This window comes from Colossoma macropomum, unplaced genomic scaffold (genome assembly GCF_904425465.1).
Source record: "Colossoma macropomum unplaced genomic scaffold, Colossoma_macropomum, whole genome shotgun sequence".
Classification (NCBI taxonomy): Eukaryota; Metazoa; Chordata; class Actinopteri; order Characiformes; family Serrasalmidae; genus Colossoma; species Colossoma macropomum.
Genome location: NW_023494784.1, coordinates 17825562 through 17847953, shown reverse-complemented (window position 1 = coordinate 17847953; position 22392 = coordinate 17825562).

Here is a 22392-nt window from a genome sequence, read left to right as displayed (position 1 = left end):
TTCCTCCAGCGTGCAGCGGCTACAGGCAGCCTGCAAAATCCTGTGGAGGTGCTGCTGTCCTGTGTGCGTGTGCGTGTGTGGGTTTGAGGCTGTGCTCTTGCTGCTTGCTGTGCTTTATCTGTATGTCACTGTGTGAGAGTGGCTTATCCACTTGCAGTGGGTTTAACTACATAGCATCTCTCCACCCCCGGGGCCGTGTAGTAAGCATGCGTGAGCGTGGAGGCTTCCTGCCTACATACAGCTCTCTATATCAGCTCCCCCTACACAAACTCACTCACTCACTCTCACTCACCTACCTTGAAATGCCATCACCTGACCAACCTACCACAGCAAACCCCACGCACTCACTGGCCTTTCTTTCCAACTCACTCCTTCTCACCGTCTTTTCAATATCACTCTTTCTTCTTCTTTCGTCTTTAAACATCTGTTTATATAAGGTACAGTGTGTCAAACTTGTTTGTGAAATACTGAGTAAATAAGGTTACTCACATGGTTTTGTGTGAGACGTCTCACTAATCCAAAAGATTAAAACCTTCAAATGAAGGTTTGTATGAAGTTATTAATATTTAGGCTTTTTATACAGCTACTACAAATTATTTAGCAACCACAATAAAACTAGTATGTAAGTTATGTACTTAAAAGAATGAGGAGTTAACCAACTCATCCATGCTCTGCCCACAACTGCATTCTTTTATAGTAACCTGTCAGGAGGTTGAACAAGCTTTACAGAACATTGGCAATAATGCCTTTTAGCCTAATGAGAAAGTACATATTATTTACGTTATACTGGAATATTATTTTTTAAGAGTTGCTATAAAACATTGAGCTCTCAAGTCGTTGTAGCTAACTAAATATAGGCAGGTTGGAAATCTTATAATGAGAACATCTGGGGACAACCATGAGAAATTTTGGGGTAAATGTGGGTGGAAAAATTGACTGAATGTGAAATTTCTAAAGCAATTCAATGCCTCATGAAGGCAGAGCTCTAGGTAGGAGGTGATGGTTCGCTCATCAACTTTGTTGGATGGAGAACAAGCCTGTCATTAGCCCATGGATGTAAAGTAATTTGGCACGGCTGAAAAGTCAGAATCCTTAATTAAGCATGTAAATGTGTGTCATATGTGGAGAAGACGTGGTAAAAATAAACTTTACTATCTTGCAAGGGAAAAACAGTTCCTTTAATTAATGACAGCAATTCAGCTAGCTTGTTTAGTTTGTGCTATTGATTGTGCTCCGGTCATCAAAAGTAATTTGTGGGCAGGTTTAATTTAGTGCATTTTCATTATGAGATCACATCTAGCCTTATAAGTAGTTGAAAATGAGAGCAATAAATTTGACACCATGCTAGCATTAGCTTGATTACAGCAAAAGATTTGAAGATGACAAACATAAACAATAAATCACAACAAAACAAAATACCATATCCTAGTGGTCTATTTCTACAGTGTGATCTTTCACACATCTACAAAATACACTTTGTTTTAAATTAATTTCTCACTTTAAATTAAAGGCCTACCACCTGCTAGCTCAATGGAGTTGAACAGTGGTTTTAAGGTCCAATTGTGTACCTTAAATAAGTCTTTCCCAGTGGAAAAGTATGTATTTGTATCTTTTCACAACCTAATGTTTTAAAAAGGAACAATAAAATAAAAAGCCTGGAGAGGAGATGGTGTGTGGAGTCGATACAATTTAGAAAATATAAATTCAATGGATTATGGTACAATTATGTTCTCTGACTAAAGGTACTGAGATGTACCCTTGAGGACACCACCCCAGTGACAAGAGGGGTACTGCCCGAGTCACAGATTTGCACCTTTATTTCTGAGAGTGCAGGCAACAGTATTTTGAACTATGATAGCAGTAAGACTGGCATGCAGTCACTTCAGTGACACATGTGGATGCAGAAGTTTCACAGCCGTGCCAGTGGGTTTGGGTTGGTTTCAGTTTTATCAGTCAGTCAGTTTGGGTTTCAAAGTCTCAGGTACAGGTCAGGTTCAGACTTCAATGTCATGCCTGTTCAGGCCTCTACTAATGTAGGTATTTTGAAGTTCTCTTGCAAGTTCTCTTGTTCTGAAAGAATGCATTTGTGGGTGGATTATGGGTAGACTGACTGAAATCTGGGCTACAAAATGGACCCGTAGAGTTGTAGGGGTATTGTGAGCAACAATGTGAATAAAGTGAATCCCCCTAGTCTTCTGCTGGCCTGAAAAAGCTTTTAGGACTCTTCTGTTCTACCTAACATGACATTCTCAGGTTTACAAAGAGAAGGTTCAACTAGGTATGGAAATGTTTTGTACATCTTAAAAACAGCCCCATAATGCTGTCTATGTTACTGGATCGATCACTCACACCTTAGAATGAAAATAGGTCACGTTATTCACCAACACTCAATGAGCTCTTGTGTATGGTTGGCTTTTCCACAAGCATCCCATGGTTGATTCTGAAAGGCATGCTCCTTTAAATGCCTATATTTTCTGAAAGAATAACTGTACCTTTCCTCCAAGGTTTATATGAAAACACAGCAAACATACACTTTTGTTGACAATGCAATCAAAAGTTCCAAAGATTGCTTATTGAGGTAATGAAACAAAAACATGGCACGGCCAGGGAGAGCTGTTGTCCATTAACTGCCGTTGTCTTTTCCATCAGCTTCAAAACATTATCCACTGTTTCCATTGACCTAAAAATATTATGGCGGGAAAGTGTTGTGCTGTATGTGAAGGGACAGTGGTGCACAGTGTTTTGTGGTATGCGTGTTGAGGGGAGATTCCATTTATTCATGTTTCTGAGAAACCGTTGAAGGCAGTGTTCTGGTCAAACACTCCATCAACTTACATATCCATGCTAAACTTTCAGCTTCCCATAAAAAGGTCAGAAATGTGAATCACATCGCTTTGAGAGATGCCATTTATGCAGATAATGCTCTCTTACATGAAGCAGCACCGTGTAGATATGCTGCATTATCTTTACAGCTGTGCATTAAGAGCATGTGGGTGTGCGGATGACTTTATGATTATTTATCCATGTTGGTAATTAGACTACTTGAAAAAGCATGACTGAAAGAATACATTCATTTACATTCAGGCAATGCGCATACAGGTAAGAGGCTAAAATTACCCGTGGGCAGATGATGGTAGAGACGTGTTCACTCTCTGACACTGTACGAGGAAAATACACAGTAGTGATGCAGTCCACCTGTACTGCTACAAGCATAATTCATTATCAGCACCTTCCACAAAAGCTCCCGTGGTAATAGATATATTCAACTGCTACAGTTGCAAGTTGTTAAAGATCACTGTAAACCTGATTAATATCCCGAGTCAGGGTGATTAAGAGTATGGAAGGACTAAAGTAAATACACAAGCCCAAGTTACAGAGCAGCCACTAATGATTCCACTAAGCATGATAGCTGTGGCCTCTGTAAAAGCACTGTGCACAACAGAAGCATCATACAATGGCAACAATAAAAAGGTTCTGGAAATGAACATAATTATTATCTCTCAAAGGACTGGTGCTGTCTCCCCATCAATAACAAGCAGCACAGCAATTAACATGTATTACATTTAGGCAGCTTGCGACTTCAAAATGCTCTGGAGAACAGATGAAAATTAATCACATTCATTATTTACAATTATGAATGACTTTCCTTTAGGAAAGTGGTCCTTTACACGCTCAAAACATTAGCTTATGGGTTTTTATGTTTGTTAGTTGTTGATTGCAAAATGCTTAATGATTGACTGAAGCGAGGGATTAAATTTCTCTAAAACAAACACATTCTCAGTAAAGGCAACGCTTAAAATGTTCCATTCAACCAAATGTACTCTTTAAAAAAGGGTTTTTAGAGCAATGCCAGTTTTGGTTCCTTAAAGAATCAGATATGAGAAAGATTTTTTTTTTTAATTTTTTTTTTCAAAGGTTTAACATTATGTAAAAGTTGTGTACCAATTCAGTTTGGTAGTACTTTCCTTGAACCCTGCCATAATAACATTGTCATAACCATGTCATAAACATATCACAGCAGCTGCTATATGTTGTCATGAGCTGTTAGGACAGAATATGTCCATTACTCCAAATAATCTGTCATGTCAAATGAACAGCATATGACACGTTTATAACATGGTTATGACAACATTATGTAGCTGGGTTCAAGTGTTACCAAAGCTTCCTACTAGAACCTTTACTTTATGTGGAGGTTCTTTAAATTTAAAATTCTCAATCATACATATCATTTACTAAAACAGTTGTCAGAACCATATATTGAAAGGTTTTTAACCCCTTAACATTCCAGGTTTATTACATAATAAAACTTATTATTTATTAACTACAGGGACTTCAATGCAAACTAATGGAGCTTTTCTAAGATTATAGAAGTGTGTAATAAAACTGGCTTGGTAAGGGGTTAAGGAACCAAAAATAGTTCCTCTACAGCATCCAGCATAGAACCCTTTTGCCACCTTTATTTTAAAGAGTGTTCAGTAGCGTCAGCACACAGAGACTTACCTCAATATGAAATGCAATTCATTTGATGTCACCACGTTCAGTTTGTAGGTAAACAACCCCCTTGGTAAATTTTTCGAGCGTAGATGCAGAGCCTGCAAGAAAACACCAGTGAATTCAGTCAACTAATTACTCATCAAATGCTGAGAAGTAGAGACCCCCACCCCTTCAGCACGTTTTCCCGACAAACCTCTCCCACCTTCACCAAACTCTCACCCACCGACAGACTCATCAGCCCTGCCCCTGTTCATACATGACCCTCCACAAACAGGCAGGTAGTGTTTTGCATTCAGGGCCTTTTTCCTCAACACTACTGAGATGAGTGCAGGAGTTTCCATCCAGCTGTCAGAGGAGAGTTTGCTCAGGCTCAACATGGCCAGGCATCTCAGTGAACAGGCTTCATGCTGTGAAACCTGAGATACATAACTAAGTACATATATGCCTCTCAGAATGGTGGGTCATGGTGGGAACCCATGAAATAGCCCACTAGTACTTTGTGTCGGAGGCCGCCCTCGATGACTGCAATTGTTGTCGTATTTTAACTAAGATCATTTTTCTTTTTCAGGACTTCCACACATGAGCTCAATCATAGGAAAAGGTTTCCGCTGCTTTGACTGCATTAATAAACATTATTACAAAAAGCTGGTTAAAAAATGAAGCTTGACCAATAAATTCTGGCTAAAATGATAGAAAACAAGGAAGCTGCAGTATTTTGCTGGCTGTATTAATGAACCGAATCTATGGATGTAATGGATGAAAGCCGTAGACAATAAGATTTATGAGAAGAGTTGTTTTATTCATGCCTTCAAGTCATATTAAAAACAGACAAATCAAAGGCAGGCTTGGGATGTAATGGAATATGTATGTATTCAGAATACAAAAATTAAATATCTATATTCAGTCCACATTTCATTTTGAAAAGGCAGTATTCAAAATACTGATTTTTTTTTTTTTTTTAAAGAGAATCCTTTTGGAATACTTACACAGTACATAAAAATAAACATAGTCTTTAAAAGAAAGACCATCAGTGCTGATTATTGACTATTTTTAAATCAGCGAACATTAATTAGACACATTCTAAAGAGGAACTCAGCAAACAGCTGAAGTTCCTGCCAAAGCCTGAGTAGACTGATAAATCAATGTGATAAGCCGGTTATAAATCTCAGCATTACTGAGATCTTCTGAGAGATAATTGAACTGACTGTCTCGTCAGTAATGTACATGCTTGCGAGTGTGCATCAATGTCACATACACATCAATAAAAAAAGGTATAACTACCCAGTTCTCAAGTTTTTTTTTTTTCTTGGAATGGAAATCTCTCTTTAAAAAAAAGAAAGAAAGAAAATGTTATTAATTAATTAATAATGAAGTTCAGTGTGTTTTATAGTGAGTTTAGTAAGAAAAAAAACAGTGGCTAACTGTGTTTCAGGGTCTATAGTATCCAAAAATGCATACATTCAATATAGTTTTGACACATTTTCATTTAAGAAGTTTGCATTTTACATTTAGGAATATTGTAATAACTCACAAAATGCAAAATATGAGGATATCTCGGGGGTATTTACAAAAAGTGTCCAACGTTTTTCTGGTACAGGGGGCAGTCCTGTATGGGGGATTGTGGATGCAGCACTGGACTGAAGCAGATGATGCGAGCAAGCTAGCAGCATTGTCAATAAAATAAAAATTACAACAGCTGATTTTTTCCCTATTTTTTGGCTTTTTTTTTAGATTTTCTCCCCAAGTTAGTTGTCTCCTATCCCACCCACTAGCTAGGTCCCCCCAATCACACACATCGCTACCAGCACTAGAAGGGTGAAGGGTTCCTCCAAGTCATGTCAAGTTCTTTCATCAGTGGACAGCTAAACACACCTGGTGGAGAATGGTAACTGTCTGTTCTGTTACGCCAGCCAACAGGGCAAACATTACACTAAAGTAAAGGTTGGGCAGGGGAGCATCCTACCCACCCAGAGAGAGTGAGGCCAATTGTGCTGTCTTGAAGTCAAGATGTATTCTTAATACACTCTAAATGAATTCAAATACTAAATGCAGCTTTTACATACTATAATGGAATATGTTATCCAATACATTCAGAACAGTACATTCAGTCTCTATTCCTACTTTTATTTCTAAAGTATTAAGTATTCTGCCAACTACACACGCAGACCTCAATAGGCAAATCCTAACAAGAGAAGGTATATAATAGTACCTAATAGTATATAAATATAATACACAGAAATACAAAGACCAAGAACCAGTCTACACTGTAAAAAGTAATACCTTTATCTAACTTAAAAAAGTGAGGTAAGTGGTTGCATTGGACCTTTTGAGTTGAGTCAATTTCAAGGCTTTTTAAGTAGAATGAACTCAGTAATGTTACTTAAAATGAACTCAGAAAAGTCAAGCTGAGTTAACTAACACTACTGATATAACTTAGTTAGGTAAACATAATTTTCTTGGTAAAGGTAACTTAATTAAAATGAGTACAGGTTACTTGTAGCAACCTATGTAGAAGTTTGAGTAACTTAATTTTCTTAGCAAAATGAAACTAATCACACACTCCATTAAATTGAGTCCAGGCTACAAAATCCGGTAAATAAATCATATAACATTAACTATTTCAAATTAAGAAGAACAAGATACGGATTTAACACTATAACATTTGTTTGATGTTTAGCAACCAGTTTCACTTCTAACAATGACTTGAAAACAGGCCATAAATGTTAAGGAAATTCATAAATAAAAACAAATCAAAAACTGTCAATGACACAAGTGTATGCGGATTTTGAAGTAAGGATGAACAATTAGGCACAAAATATCCAAATTGCTAAATCTGCAGTGTTCTGCTAAAGGTAAATGCCAGACACAATATTACATCAACTCACACTGAAATTGCAGTATGCCAAGAAAATGCATCAAATATGGCTTTTTGACTATGTTTTTAGCCCTATTTCGAACAAACTTTATTTTTAAAGAACTCCTGAATTGCGCACACAGTATTGTTGTCTATTTACCTCATGAGGTAATGACTGGTACAGAACACAGTCCGAAGTCCATTTTCATTTAAATCACATTTGAATGAACCCAAAAACAAAATGCTAATTGTAATCCTGTTACATGAGTAACTTGCCAAAAGACAACACATGTAACACACCAAATTGAAAACAGCCAACTGTCAAGGCAGTTTTAAGGCTATCAAGGTGAGAGAACTTGTATTTTTTCCAATAATGGCAGAAAGGATTTGAGAAGTAATCTAAGACAACTTAGTGAGGGGATTTGTGTATTTAGATGATGGTTTAGGGCGCATGTGATCCATTCCAACAAAAAGTCTCTGATATGTCTCAAAAGTGTGCACAGGTTTCGGTGGATACTTAAGTTCCAGGGCATAGGTAAGTCCAAAGAGCAGGCAGCATGCTTTTGATAGGGTGGTCAGACCTCTTATCACTGGAAGTCCTTCTATGATGATGCCAATGGCATCAGGCTGATGGCACACATAAATTTTCATCAAGCACCTGCTGAGTTCGGCATGCACCTCTGTTTCATCACGACTCTATTGGTGGAGACAAAGAACAATCACACAAACATATCAACAGGTTAAAAGACAGATCAGACAAAGTCAAAATTTTACCTTTGCTTCTAAATGTGGCTGAAAAGAAAAGTTCAGAAAAGCAGCTTTAAAAACAAACACATACATGGTGGTCACTGATGAGTTCTTCTTGTCTCTCCCCCATGTATTCGATCAGACATCTCAGGACCACTTCTCTCCTTTTCTCCACAGAGGCAGATGGATCCTATCAAAAAGTAAAACCTGATCAAAATTCACAGCCTGATTACACCAGAACAAACCCCACAGCCTCTGTGTTTAAACTATGCAGGTGAACCAATGTGTTGTAAAAGGAGTTGCCTGCCCCATAAGAAATGGGAACATATATAAAATGTGTTGTAACAAGTAACATACTCTTTTATAACTAAGCGCATAGCTTGTCTGTGTAATGTTAGCGAGTGACAGCGAGAGAGAGACAACAAGAGAAAGAGCAAGCAAGCCCAAGAAAAAACAGTAGCTAGCGACTGAGAGAGCATGTGTGCCAGTGAGTATGAAGTTAGCAGTAATGTTAGAGCTGTAAATGTAGCAGTGCAGTGTGGGTACAGTTTATTCTACCGGTGAAAAAATGTTTTGTATCCTGCTTGCCACCTGCTGGTTTAAGTGAAGGGAATTAACCCTGAAGTTAGCGGCACCTTTGGCTCAGGCTCACTTAAGGTAGACTGACCTTTAAGATGGACAAGCTGTTTTTAGTGACAGGCTGCTCCTCTGTATGTTTATTTGAACCTACAGTTCAAATAGGTTTCTTTGGGGTACATCTAAATGGATGATTTGCTAATATTAAGTTTTGTGTGGTTTACTACAGCCTCACATAACTTTACACATAATGCCAACAACAACAACAACAACAAGTAATAATAATGATTAATAACAAGCTCCAGTATTGTTATCGGCAGATATCCAAATCTGGGTATCCAAATCCAAATTCAGATTGGAACTGAAAAAAAGTGGATTGGTGCAGCTATAATTTCAAGATATGCTGCGTTGGAGATGAGTATTGAACAGATGGACAGACAGACATCGCCATCCTTTTCGATAGAAACACATTATAACACTGAGGACCAAGTACATGATAGACAATAAATAGCTTTTGGATGAAAAATGTTTTACAAAACACCATGTTTTCCTCTTACCTGGATGAGTGCCAACATCTGGGACTTGATTCTTTGACCGACGGCTCCTCCCTTTGCATTGAATAGGGACAGCATCTTTGGAGTGTGTTTGTCCAGCTGTGACATAAATCTTGGCTCAAGTGATATGCCACTGATTCTCAAAAACTTCATTGATCTGTAAGCACAAGGATGTCATTTTGGTTACTTATTAAAAGGGATAGGTTTTTATTCCACCTATCGTATGTTAAACAACATACGGGAGTTTAAGGTTTTCACTACATAGAAGATTTTAATACTACGCAGAATTTGTCCGCTGGCGTAAGTAAACACCACATTCAATGTTGGCTGTCCTCTGCTCTCTCTGTTCCTCTTGCCCTCTCCCCTACTCCCTCATGTTCTCTCCCTACTCGTCTCCCCTCGTGTCCTCCTCTCTTCTCTCAACCTGATGAACTTTTACTTCCTGAGTGTTAAGGTGTAGATTTACTAGCTCAGGTTGATTTTATTCTTAAAAAAAACTATAGGATTTGTTAAGATAAGACACTTTTTGACAGTTTGAATGATATGCTATTTATTATAAACCTGATCAGAGTTTCTGTAGTTGGTTCCTCTGATGTGTGTGAACGGGAGGCAAATATAAAGCACTTCAAGCAATGTAAAATTCTAACACCTGAAAAAGATACAGCATAAAACAGCAGAATCTGGTGATGAAGGTTTGTGAAGTAAAATTTGAAAAACATATTTTTCATTAAATGCATTATGCACTATATTGTTTAGCCAAACCTGTAGATGACCATGGATATTATTTTAGCTCTTTAGCTTTGCTGATTTCTGCTTACCTGTGATTGTTCAAAGAGAGCAGGCCATCTCTCTAGGAGATCTGCAATACTTGGGGCTTGACCTACAATCACTTGTCTTCTTAAACTGAAGGTTCTTGTCATCATCTCATTTACAACTCTGCCATTATTCTTCTTCTTTGTCTCAGAGATCAATTCCAGCCTAACATTCTCAAGAGAATTTTCAGTTTCCCCAATAGGATGAAAGGGGAGGTAGTTCACCTCGCCTTTCCGTGCTTTTTTTACATTCTTCGCTGGTTTCTTGTCTTCAGAAGGTTTGTGCTTTACAGAATAAACAAATACTTCTGGAATCCCATGCATTCGAAGTTTGCTTCTGTAATTTCCTACTTTATACTTCAGGCTCTGTTGCCATCCGTAGAGACCACTGAAAGAGCCTGGTTCCTTCAAACATGGGTGCTGTTTTATGAGAACCTCTGCAACTGCACACCGCTGTGCATCATTTGGGTAGGGAGTGTAAGAAAAGATGACCTCAGCTAAACATTCCAGAGTGTTGGACTTAACACCAGGGTAAAACCTCTCTTTGCACAAAAGGGAACCATCTCTGAGGTAATTTTCATGCCCTTTTTGAAGCACTACTTTAGTGTTGTATGAAAACTTTGGAATAGGAAACTCAGTAGGCCATGGCTTATGCATTCCAGGGTTACGAGGACTGAGTTCTATAGTGTCATCAGATTCTGCAGAGATGGTGTCACTTGATGTTTGAGAGACAGAGTCATTTTCTGACACTGATCTAGAGAAAGAGCAATCTTGAGAGAGTAAAGTCAACATTTGTTAATATTACGGCAGATGGTGCATACACTATCTTCAGCGTGTCCTTATCTTTCAGGTTATCAGTCGAGCTTAATGTAATGAAGTCATCAAAATCTGGGTCTTTGTGCTGAAGGCTTATGTCCACTGAGATCCCAAATGCTTGCTTTACTGCTGCTTCCAACTCTTGCACTGTACGTGGTATTCCAGGAAGACAACGTTTCTTCATTTCATGATCCAGGATTACTCTAAACTTCACAGCTGCATCCATATTAATGATGTATCCTTAAAAAGATGAGAAAACAATGAAATTAGTTATTTTTGCACAGAGTCATACATTGTTTAGTGCTATCTGTCCTTTATGTGTGTGAAATTGTATTCAGTTTTAAAGGAGAGAATTAAAGAGAATTGAAAGAAGATATACATCAATACCACTTGAATTAGTACACCAAACATTTACCTACTATTCCAGACAGATATGGCGCTTCAGCACCACTATACGCCTTCCTGCAACCTTGTAGTCTGACAGTGGACATACATCTGTGAGATCCTTCTGTTCCACAAAAACTACAAGCTCTGTACTCTCTAGCTCAAATCCTCGAAAGTGTTCATCACACCAGGAAATGAATACTTTAGCAATAAAATGAAACTTGTCTCTCAGAATTACTATCTGAAGAACTTCAACAAAGTCTGGGAGTCCTGCAGTAGACCCATAGGCCAAAATCATGCCTTTGGGTATGTCGTTCCATACAGTGTCACGGTGCTGCAAAGATGTACACTGGTCTGACCTGGAGAGACTCTTCTTATTGCTTCTTGTACATTTGAATGCAAACCCGCTACAGGCACTACAGATATTCTGGCAGCATTGAAAGTGGGAACTGTTGTAGTTGCATGCAAGTGGTGTGCAATACTGTTGTTTCAGTATGACATACTTGTTTCAGTATGGGTTGGAGCTACCACAAGTTCAACTATGTCTTTAAGACACATGATTACATTCCATCCTGGATCATTCAATGGTATCTTGTGTCCTATCATTAGTGGAAGCAGCCTAATGAGGGTCCAGTTTTCATGGGCATTTCCTCCAATAGTTATTTGTGTGGAGAATGTGATGGGAATGGCCTGTGGACAGTCTGTCTTATCTCCCCACTTGTAGGGAAATGATTTGATTGTGTTGTTAAGCTCTTGAAGTGTGACATATTTTTTGGCAATGAATTCACTAAAGCACGGTGCCAATTCCATGGGAATAATCCCCTCAAAAAGGTCATGCAAAATATCAGGTGGCTAGCCTTCAACCATGTGAAAATGGCTCAGTTTCTCTGTCAGTGGGCAAGGCCTTTTCACACCAAAGCAATGAGTTAGTGCAGGGTTTTCCTGTAGGGTCTGAACATGAACAGAATAATCCTCCTTTGTTCGCATGCTGAAAGCACCTAATCTCACTTCCTTTTCTTGAAATCCCCAAGACAGAACCTACATATGTATGGTCCTGAGAAATTTTCAACAAGGGCAGAAATTGAATGTGCACCAAGATTGTCAGCAACTACACAAAAAACAGTCCCTTTGACAGTTTTCCCAAGGCCAGGAATCAAAATACCATCTTGTTCCAGTTTAGCTATGTCATCTAAGAGTGGTTAAAAAACCTCTGTGTAGCCAAATCTTTTAATATCATTAGCTTTGCACAAAAGTGCAAGATACACTGAAGTGAGTGATTACCAAAAACAGGACGGGATATCTGCCAATATCCAGTATACAGACATTATTTTATGTTTTTTTCTAGATGTTCCTAAGGGATTACACACCTCAAAATCGTCTACATATAGGAATATAGAGATTCTATGATTTTCAGAATAAAAATCACTCTCTCTATAAATGGCACCATCCCAGAATGATCTGTACTGTGTGGGAATACTTGTGCATCCATCATCTGTGAGGAACTTTTCCCTGATATCATCATTGCTCAAAATTTGTTTCAAGGATTCAAGAATTGGAAGATAATGAAAACTCTTCTTTTCATTTGGATCAAGAACATATTCAACTGGCTCCGCAACATTAAACCTTTGAACCTATGAAATACTGTCTTCTCTTGAAAGCTGATGACAGAGGACCAGTCTTATCAAAAACCATGCTTATAGGGCTGGAGTTGTTTAATTCCTCAACTAAAGATGTGACAATGGTGTCATCAATGGCAAGATTCTTCTTCTTTAAGTGTGATTCAACAGTGTCTCCGATAATTGGCATGGATGCTGATGACACAAACTGTAGCTCATCTACTAATTCATCAATACACCTTTTAGAAACATTATGCACACTTTCCAGTTTAAGCAGGAAGGAAGCAATATGGTCTACAATTAAGTGCCTGTCATCCTTTTCCAAAGAATGTGCATCTGAGCTGGTCCCTTCCACACTATCATCATCAATATTCTCATCTTGAGCAGCTTTGGAGTTATCAGGTTCAACACTTGGTTCATCATTTTCCAGGAGAACAGTTCCTTTAAAATCACTAACTGTATGAGGTGTGTGCTTTCTGTTTTTTTGTGCTTTAAATGTTCCATAAATATTGGTTTGAAAATTGCATCCTTTAAACATACATTCAACAGTCTCATTACTTTTAAGGTGATGGCCAACATGTTCAAAATATTCTCTCTCTGTTGGAAACCCTGGTGTCCTACACCAGGCATGTAAAAGACAGGATAGCCTCAGGTCTTTGTGACTGACTTTCCACATGGCATCAAGACAAATGTGTATGCAGACTACTCCAAGTTTTGAAGGAGCATGGGCATTCCAAGTATATACAGGGTAATGAATGGTTATGGCCAAAGGTTCCATGATGCAGTCTATAATGTTTCAAAATGTCACTTCTGGTAGGTAAAATCTCACTGCATCTTTTGCATGGCCAACTCATTTTTACCTATGCCAACATAATTTAAGAGTGAAAAAAGAGTGACAGGGAAATTAATAGACATTTCATCTTGATTACATCTTAGACAGATTTTGCAGTTTAAAACGGGAAGGCACACCACTTCGCTTACGAATGTTAAGGATGAGCCTGATAAAAGGATAAACTCACCAGGCTGATGCCAAGATTAATATCCCAGAATGGATTTAACTCTTCTAAATGCCTGTCTTGAATCTAATGTTTTGATGTCATATGTTCACAAAAAAAAAATGAGAGAGAAAAGCTCTTATAATTTGGATTATGATGGGGTAAAAGAGGTGTCCTGAACTCCTAAGGCATTTCCAAATTCTGTTAGTTTGAAAACTGAGCAGCATTCATCATTCTTTACCAAATCATTACAAGGTGGGGGCCCTTCCTTTAAAACTGCACAGACTACCTTTATGATTAATTTTAACATTTAAAATTTATTTTTTCAGAACTCATTTTTGTCTTATTCAATTGTGGCTTAAACATTACAGGTACCAGTGTCCACTTCGATACTAAGAGCTGAATCAATCTCAGGTTCCTCCTACCTGTATCTGTAGTTAGTTTGATGAGTCCAGACTGAAAGTAGAAAGTGCTTGGGTATCTAAATACAAGAAAAAAGCATGATAGAGCAAGGTTAAAGAGCTTCTGTAGGCATCAGTAGTTGCTTATCTAATAACTTTAAATAGTTTCAGTGGGTTTTCCAATAAAAAAAATCTGTCGTTAGTGCAGTATACAGCATTAAAAAAGGATGGATCAATTCTCTAAAATCATGTAGGCTACAACTAAGCATGCACCTCTGCAGTTAAAGCTATGCATTCTGCTTTAGTAATGTGACAGGTGCCATTAATTACAAATATTTATATGACAGTCAAAGGGGTTGCTGTATGTGTAGTATCCCACTCATCTATGTCCCATTTGGAGCATTCAATAATCACTCCACTTATGATGCAAAAAACAGTATGGTAATAGGCTTATATCAGAAATGCTTCATTATAATGTAGGGGTGCAACGATTAAAATCGACGACCAGATTAGTTTGCAACTAATTTAGTACTCGATTTGTTGGGGACGCGTCTTTCTCACGCTCATTAGGAATGTTTTGACTTTACCGCTCACTGGAGACTTAACTAACAACAGCGCGATGGCAGCTTCAAGAACAAAATCCTTAAAAGTGTGGGAGCTAAACTCAGAAAAAAGCAGTTAGTTGTGCTTAGATGTAAAGCAGACCTTAGCTGGCATGGGAGCCCATCCTCCATGTTGGAGCATCTGAAGACGAAACTCACTACGTGAAAAATTAATCTTAGTGAGATGCGCTCCGTCCCAAACCACAAACTAGCACACTAAATAGTGTGTAGAAATAGCGCATATACCATTAGAAGTGCACTCATTAGTGCAGTGTGTGAAGTACAGACGTGTGTGGTTTGGGACGCGGCGATAGTTGTGCTAGCGAGCTAGTTAATGTTAATGCTAAAAGCCGTCCTACTTCATGAGCTGAGCGGTAACATTTTCTATTTCGAAATGTGTCTTCTCTGGAGTCTTTAATGGAGTTGGAACAGAGAAGCAAGTAACTAACTGTTATTCACAGCGACACTGTTCACTTTCCAGATAACCTTTACACTTTTAAACCCTGCATCGTCGTCTTAGCGTCGAGTGAAAAACACCCTTCCAAGGAAAATGTGTTTAGCTAACAGCATCTCTGATTCCAAAGAATTTTGAGTCACATAAAGTTAGCCTGTTTAGGCTAATGTTGTTGCAATAAAAATAAGCACAATGAAGCACTACAAATTACTTTCCCTCTACATAGGTGTATGCACACAAAACTATTGCATGCACAAAACCCACATCACTCGACATCAGAATGTTAGCCACAGCTAGCAGTGTGTAAACCGACGTTAGCTAGCGTTAGCTTAAACTAGCGAAGTATTAACTAGTGTTAGCGTGTTTTCTATAACTAAGTTTTGTTCATCCAACTGTTTATGATTTTAACTTCGTGTAAGGCCACAGACAAAGAATCAGAACCGTGGTCGATAGCCGGCCGTTGATTACAGGACCACGTTGATTAGCACAGACCACCCAACTTAGCTTGCCATTTGTGCAGGGCAGCTAGCTAGCAGGTTAGCTACAGTGCGATTTTACTAATGTTAGCTGCACTTACCGTGTTATCCAGGATCCATAAAATCTACAGCGCAAGCAGGCTGTAGCCTACAGCCAAGAAAGATGCCCGGGAAAAGTTAACCGTCAGCCCCAGTGCCGACAGACACGCTGCAGCGCAAAGCATCAAGAAAAAATGGATAACGTCAAAATATGCTTTTGTAGATACTCTGACACATTTTGAGTAAAGGGAAAGAATATTGATATTTTTTTAGGATAAAATAAATAAAATAAAGTAGATAACTATTATTTAAAGTATATTAAACCTACATGATGGCTGTACCACTTTTACAGTGTAGAAATACAATACTCTTAAAAATACCGTGCCGCAAATGGATCTTTGGAGCCACAGAAGAAGTGCTTTTGGTGTCATAACAAACCATTTGTAAGATGATTTTTTTTCTAAGTAAGATGCAAGTGTGAAAAACCTTTTTAAAGTTGAAAGTGCCTCATAATGTAATTTCTTAAGAATTCTCTTTAAACTGTATGTCCGAACCATGATCTGTTTAAGACCTTTGTTTTAGGAGTGTATAACAAACTAGTGTATATGTTGGTGTTAATCAGTCCGTGAATGGAGAACAGGTGAAGGTGAAGAGGAGGCAGGTGCCAAGGAAGAGGACCAATCAGGAGTTGAGGAGCTGGCCTACGTTCAATACACTGGAAATGTGCTAATCACGTTAAATAAAAGCAGACAGCTTTTCAGCTGAGGGTTTATGGACAGGTGTTAGCGAGATATATAGTATATGCAAACCTAGTTTAAGAGTTGGTGATGGTAAAATAAGATCAGCAGTTCTGTTTTTAAACGTACGACTTGAAATGTTAAAGCAAGACATTCAAAAAGAAAAATACAGAGCTGATTGACTGAATCTTAATGAAGAGGGGGAGGTTCAAACAGTCCCTCAAACCTCAGACAGTCAAAATCCCTGACATCTTGAAACTTGAAGCATCTTCTTTAAGTCTTTGTCAGGGTTGTAAAACCTGAAGTGCTTAATTTTGGCCGCCATAACATTAATCAAATATGTGTAATCTTTATATCATAACATTATGATGTCCCATCAGGTGCTGGAGGTATGGTAAGTCCTGAGGAGGAGGGCATGCTGGTAAGATACTGCTCTCGTCTTGGTGGAGGGAATTCCCCCTGTAATTTCACTGCAGTTCAAACAAAGAAATACATCATCAACCCAAGGCACAGTGCCTATTATCAGCATGGAAATTATTCAAATTTGGGCTGAAGAAACCAAGAGGAGCTGATCTAGAAATCAAAGCTGCTTGGTAGTATTGTTTCCATTCCAGAGAATTTTCCCTTGACCTAAGAAGTTTACATTTACCAAGAATAGGATATGTAAATAAACAGGGAGATTTTAAAGCCATTTTCTACCTTAATACTAACTGCACTGTTTAATAATGTAAAATATTATGTATCACATCTACAGTACATGGAAAATGTAGTATTTTCATCAACAAGCACGATTTGATTCTTGATAACCAGAATTTGGTGTGATTAAGGCAGTGAATATGGCGTCCGCTGTTGTTTTGTTCCCAAGAACTGAGATTTGTTTGAGATTAAAATAGTACAGGTTACAGTGAAAAATGCATTCTAGTAAAGCTGATGGTCAAAATATCAAAATCAAGCAACCATTTGCAACACAATAGCTTTCATCAGAGCACCCATTGATCCATACTTTCTTCATAGGCTTCCACAGAAACAGAGCCCAAAGTTTTACATCAAACAAGTCAACTCAAAGCACTCATTTATGATTGGCCATCCAAGTACTGCTGAATTGGCTCTTCAGATCTGCTTGACCTGCCATGCGAACTGACCCGAACATTTTGGATTTTCAAGAGGGGTCAACAGAGAGTTTACCAAAGGTCTTGGCTTCATGTTATCTATGTATAGTAAGCTGACATTTCTACTGTCTTTCCCAAAAGTATGACTGTGTTTGCGTCACTGTATTAGCACAGAAAAAGTCACCCCTGACACACAGATGGAACAAGAAAAAGATCAGCCACTGTGAAGCCTACAGAGTGGTCAATAAAGAGAAGAACTGGTAAATCTTCAAGTTTCATAAGATTCAAAAGCCCTGAGATTTTGTCTTTCAAATATGCTTTATCTCATTGTTCTTTTGTTCTTTTTTCTTTGTTACAATTTCTGCTGGCATTTTCTTTGATGTTGACATTGAACCCTTATATGTTATGGATGCAATTATGTAATTAATTTACTACCACTGTTTTAAAACATTTAAAATTAACAAACAATGTGTAGATTGAAATGCTGTAAACTACAAAATAAAATCTAAATCAATGTTTAAGTTTAATTAATGGACTTTATTTCTAGTAATTTTTGTGTTTTTAGTGATGTTTTTGGTGGTAATACATCATCAGCAGTTCTGTTTTTAAACTTGCTCACATGACTAGAACAGTGAAAGCAAGATATTAAAAATGAAAAATGCAGAGGTAATTAACTTTTTGTGTGATTTTAAATGTAGAGGAGGAAGTTAAAACAGTTTCTCAAAACGTCTGTCAGCCACCTACTTAGAAGAGTAAACTCAAAATTATTTAATTGTGGCCACTATAACATTAATAAAGTAGATGCAACTGTAACTCTTTGGCCACATTTTTTTCTAATATAAGGCATTCTGGATATTGATTTTGTTGTAAATTCATTCTCAATATTATATAGTTTTCTCACTAGTTATGTTTCTATCCAAACGCTGTAACAATTCAGAAAGTCTTCTGATGTGCACTGTTAAAAATGATGGTTCTTCAAAGGTTCTTTAGTAAAGGGAATGGTTCCATGTAGAACCATGGGTTCTATATCCATACATGGTTCTTCGCATGGTGAAATTGTTCTTCATATTGATGAAAAATGTGTTGTATATGATTCTATAAATAACCTTTTTGACAATGGTTCTATATAGCAACAAACATGGTTCTTCTACTGTTAAAATGTCAAGCTTGTAAAAGTAGTAGAACCCTTTTTGGTGCTATACAGAACAATTTCACAATCAAAGAACCATTTAAGCATGAAATGGTTTTAAATAAAACCCATGGTTCTAAATAGAACTATTCCCTTTACTAAATAACCCTTGAAGAACCATCTTTTTCAAGAGTGTAGGCTATGGAAATAGAAATTGTAATAGTTTATAAATGTTGATAAATCATTTTGTCTTTCAACATAAGTGGAAATCTTTTATTGATAACTGAAATGTAAAGACCTACCAGATTTTTTTTTTTCTTGTAAATAACATGGGTAGCGCTGTCTCCTCACAGCAAGAAGGGCTGGGGTTCGATTCCCGGCCGGGTGGAGTTTGCCTGTTCTCCCCGTGTCTGCGTGGGTTTCCTCCGGGTACTCCTGTTTCCTCCCACAGTCCAAAAACATGCAGTCAGGCCAATTGGACATGCAAAATTGCCCCTAGGTGTGAGTGTGTGTGTGTGAATGTGTCTGTCTGTCTGTCTGCCCTGCGATGGACTGGCGACCTGTCCAGGGTGTATCCTGCCTTCCGCCCAATGACAGCTGGGATAGGCTCCAGCACCCCACCGTGACCCAGAAGGATAAGCTGTTTAGATGACGGATGGATGCATGGATGGATAAATCTAGTGTCATGTGAGAGATTTCCTTCATGTACCTCTTGCAACAAAAACAAACAAGCACAGACACTAACAGATGAAGCTGGACTGAGGACAAGACAGAGTGAGGCTACAGCCACTAAATGGAAAGTATATATTAATATCAATATTAACAACAACAATAATAATAATAACCTATGCAACAGTGGCATCATACGAAAATCATTTAAATAAATGTATCTGCAGCAAAACTGGTTTTATATTACTGTGATTCCAAACTTAGTAGTAATGAATTACATAAATGTTCAACTTGCAAAGAAGCAATTTAAAACTTCCATCAACGTGTGCTTTCGGTGATGAGGTCACATTCAGATTTCACTTGAACCGCATGAAAAACCAAGTGTGAAACACACACAATAAGCATTGTGATTGGATTATGATCAGATCACTCAAACCACACTGGGAAGTGGTCAGAGACGAATTTTGACCACGTTCATAACGTAAATTAAGCAAGGTTTCTACATCCTCATATAATTATGAAAGTGGAAATGCATCTGTCGAGGCGGGAGGATAAACAAGGATATACTCTTGGAAAAACATGTAGTAAACTGTCCCTGGGGTGGTATCCCACTTTTCACTGGGTTAGTACCCTCAAAGTTAATTTAGTACCTTTATTTAGTGAACATAATCGTACCATATTCTTTTGTAATTAGTGTTAGTTTGCGTAAGTTTGTGTTGTCTGTACTTTGTACCAGTGGTGGACAGTAACGAAGTGAATATAATTCATTACTGTACTTAAGTAGTTTTTTGTGTTTCTGTACTTTACTGAAGTATTTCCAATTTGGGCGACTTTTTACTTTCACTCCACTACATTTCAAAGTCAAATATCTTACGTTTTACTCCACTACATTATGCGAAATCTGTTGTTCCTTTTGGCTTAGATGTGTATAAAAATGTAACATGTCAAAACGAAAGAAGCATGAAGCAAGAACACCAATCAGGGTACAGTGAGCACTTTGTTTTGAGCTTGTTTTGACCTGTAGGACATACCGACCCAGTGCAAGCATACAGTTGAACGTCAGTGCAGCAGTGTAAAATCTTGGGAGCCTATTCCTACATAAATGATGGAACTAACCTAACTTTGTTTAAATGGACCACAATATAGAAATATGTACACAAATGCAGTTGTGACTTTATACAAATACTATTTCATTTTATAGAAAATTCGTTTTTGCTAGTTTATGTTTATGAACAGAGACCTACAGATGCAGTATAGTAAAGGAAAACTCATTGGTGAATCTGTGTTTAAAGCAAGTTTTTTGGGGAGGTGGAGGGGATATCACATTTTTTTTTGTAGAGAGGATGTCTTAATGACCCTCCACAGAGACTCATAGCAAATGCAGTCCATATAGAATCATTGTCTTTCATGTTCCCGTACTGTGGCAGAATGAGCCAGCTCCATTCTTCTAATGTTCAAGACTTTCAAGGATGTTTAAAGGTGAGGTAAACTAAGCAGACTACCTGTGATAATGTAAGACACTGCCAGCTTGAGATCTACTGCAGACCGTAGTTTTCTTCTGGATTAAAGAGACTAATGCTGTATCATAGCAATAGCAAGTTAGCTAAGTTAGTTTAGTGGGTCCAGAAGATTATTTCCTTTGTTAAACCTAGAAAAAGGCTTCTGCATCTAATAGTGTACTTCTGTATCTGCGTTACACTTACATATGTCTAACCAGGGTTGCCAGGTGTTTGGTTTTGGACTGGAGACTGTGCTGTTCTAGCCTTCTTTCTAGCTCCGTCATTACACTTCTCTCCCCCAGCTCTGTCTAACAGCTATGGTCGGGTGGTGGGAGCAGTGCGCCCCCCAGAAGTTGAAATGAAATGAAAATATTTTCAGTTCTTTCAGTGTTTGCACATACAACAAAATCATTTCAGCAAATTCAAATCATTATAATAAACCTCCTCTTCAATGTAAAACCACAAACACGCATTTCATTGGAAATCTATAATCTGCACTTTCAGTAGAGTTTATCAAACTAGTGTCAATGAGAAATAATTAATATCATATTTTAGCATGTTTATGCCATCATCGACGATGACTGAGACTTCAAGGGATGATTGGTTTAATCAATTGTCTTGGCTCAACTGCTTTGATGAATCAAAGAAAAACACTCGATAGACTGAATCTCATTCAAATGCATAGCATACATGCCACGCAGCTAAGTGCACGTACGTTTGACACGAATAATTGCTCTTGAAAGAAGAACAAGTGGAGTGTGATACGCCCCACTTGTTTGTCTTAGTTATTGTTTTCACCTGCCGGCATCTGGTGGGAGGACTTTCTGGCGGGGCTTAACCCACTTCCTGAAATGTTTAACGACTGGCAAAACCAAAGTGCGGTTAATGACAATGAAGATCACAGATAAGGAGTAAATAAACGTGTCTGCCCTAACTGTTTGAGCAAGGAGACAACGTGAGTGTTCTAGTCTCACTTTGTCGTTAAGACACTCCCTGAGTCCTGAGTTCCCACCACCAAAATCCAGTTCCTCTTGTCAAACAGTCATCCACCCACAATGGAATTCACCTCACAATGCGCCCAACAAAAGCTTTGGATTCTCGGTTTAGGCTCTTCAAAAGGCCCACTGGCCATACAGACTGGTTAAGATCAAACGGTTGAGGAATTTGAGTGAGAACCGGTCTCCAGCAACCTTAATATTCTCACACTGGCTATTATGTGCATTCCTAAAAGGTGAAATCTCCTATTCAGCAAGCTTGCCACATCAGATCCCTACAGTGCTTCTGCCACACTTGTCATGACAAGTGAGGGCATAGCATCTTGCTCCAGAAATGCTGCCTCAAGACTGGTTGACTCAGACATAGAAGGCAGCCCCTGATCAAACATACCAATCATAACATACGCCAAAGATCATTGAAACATAATGCCAAA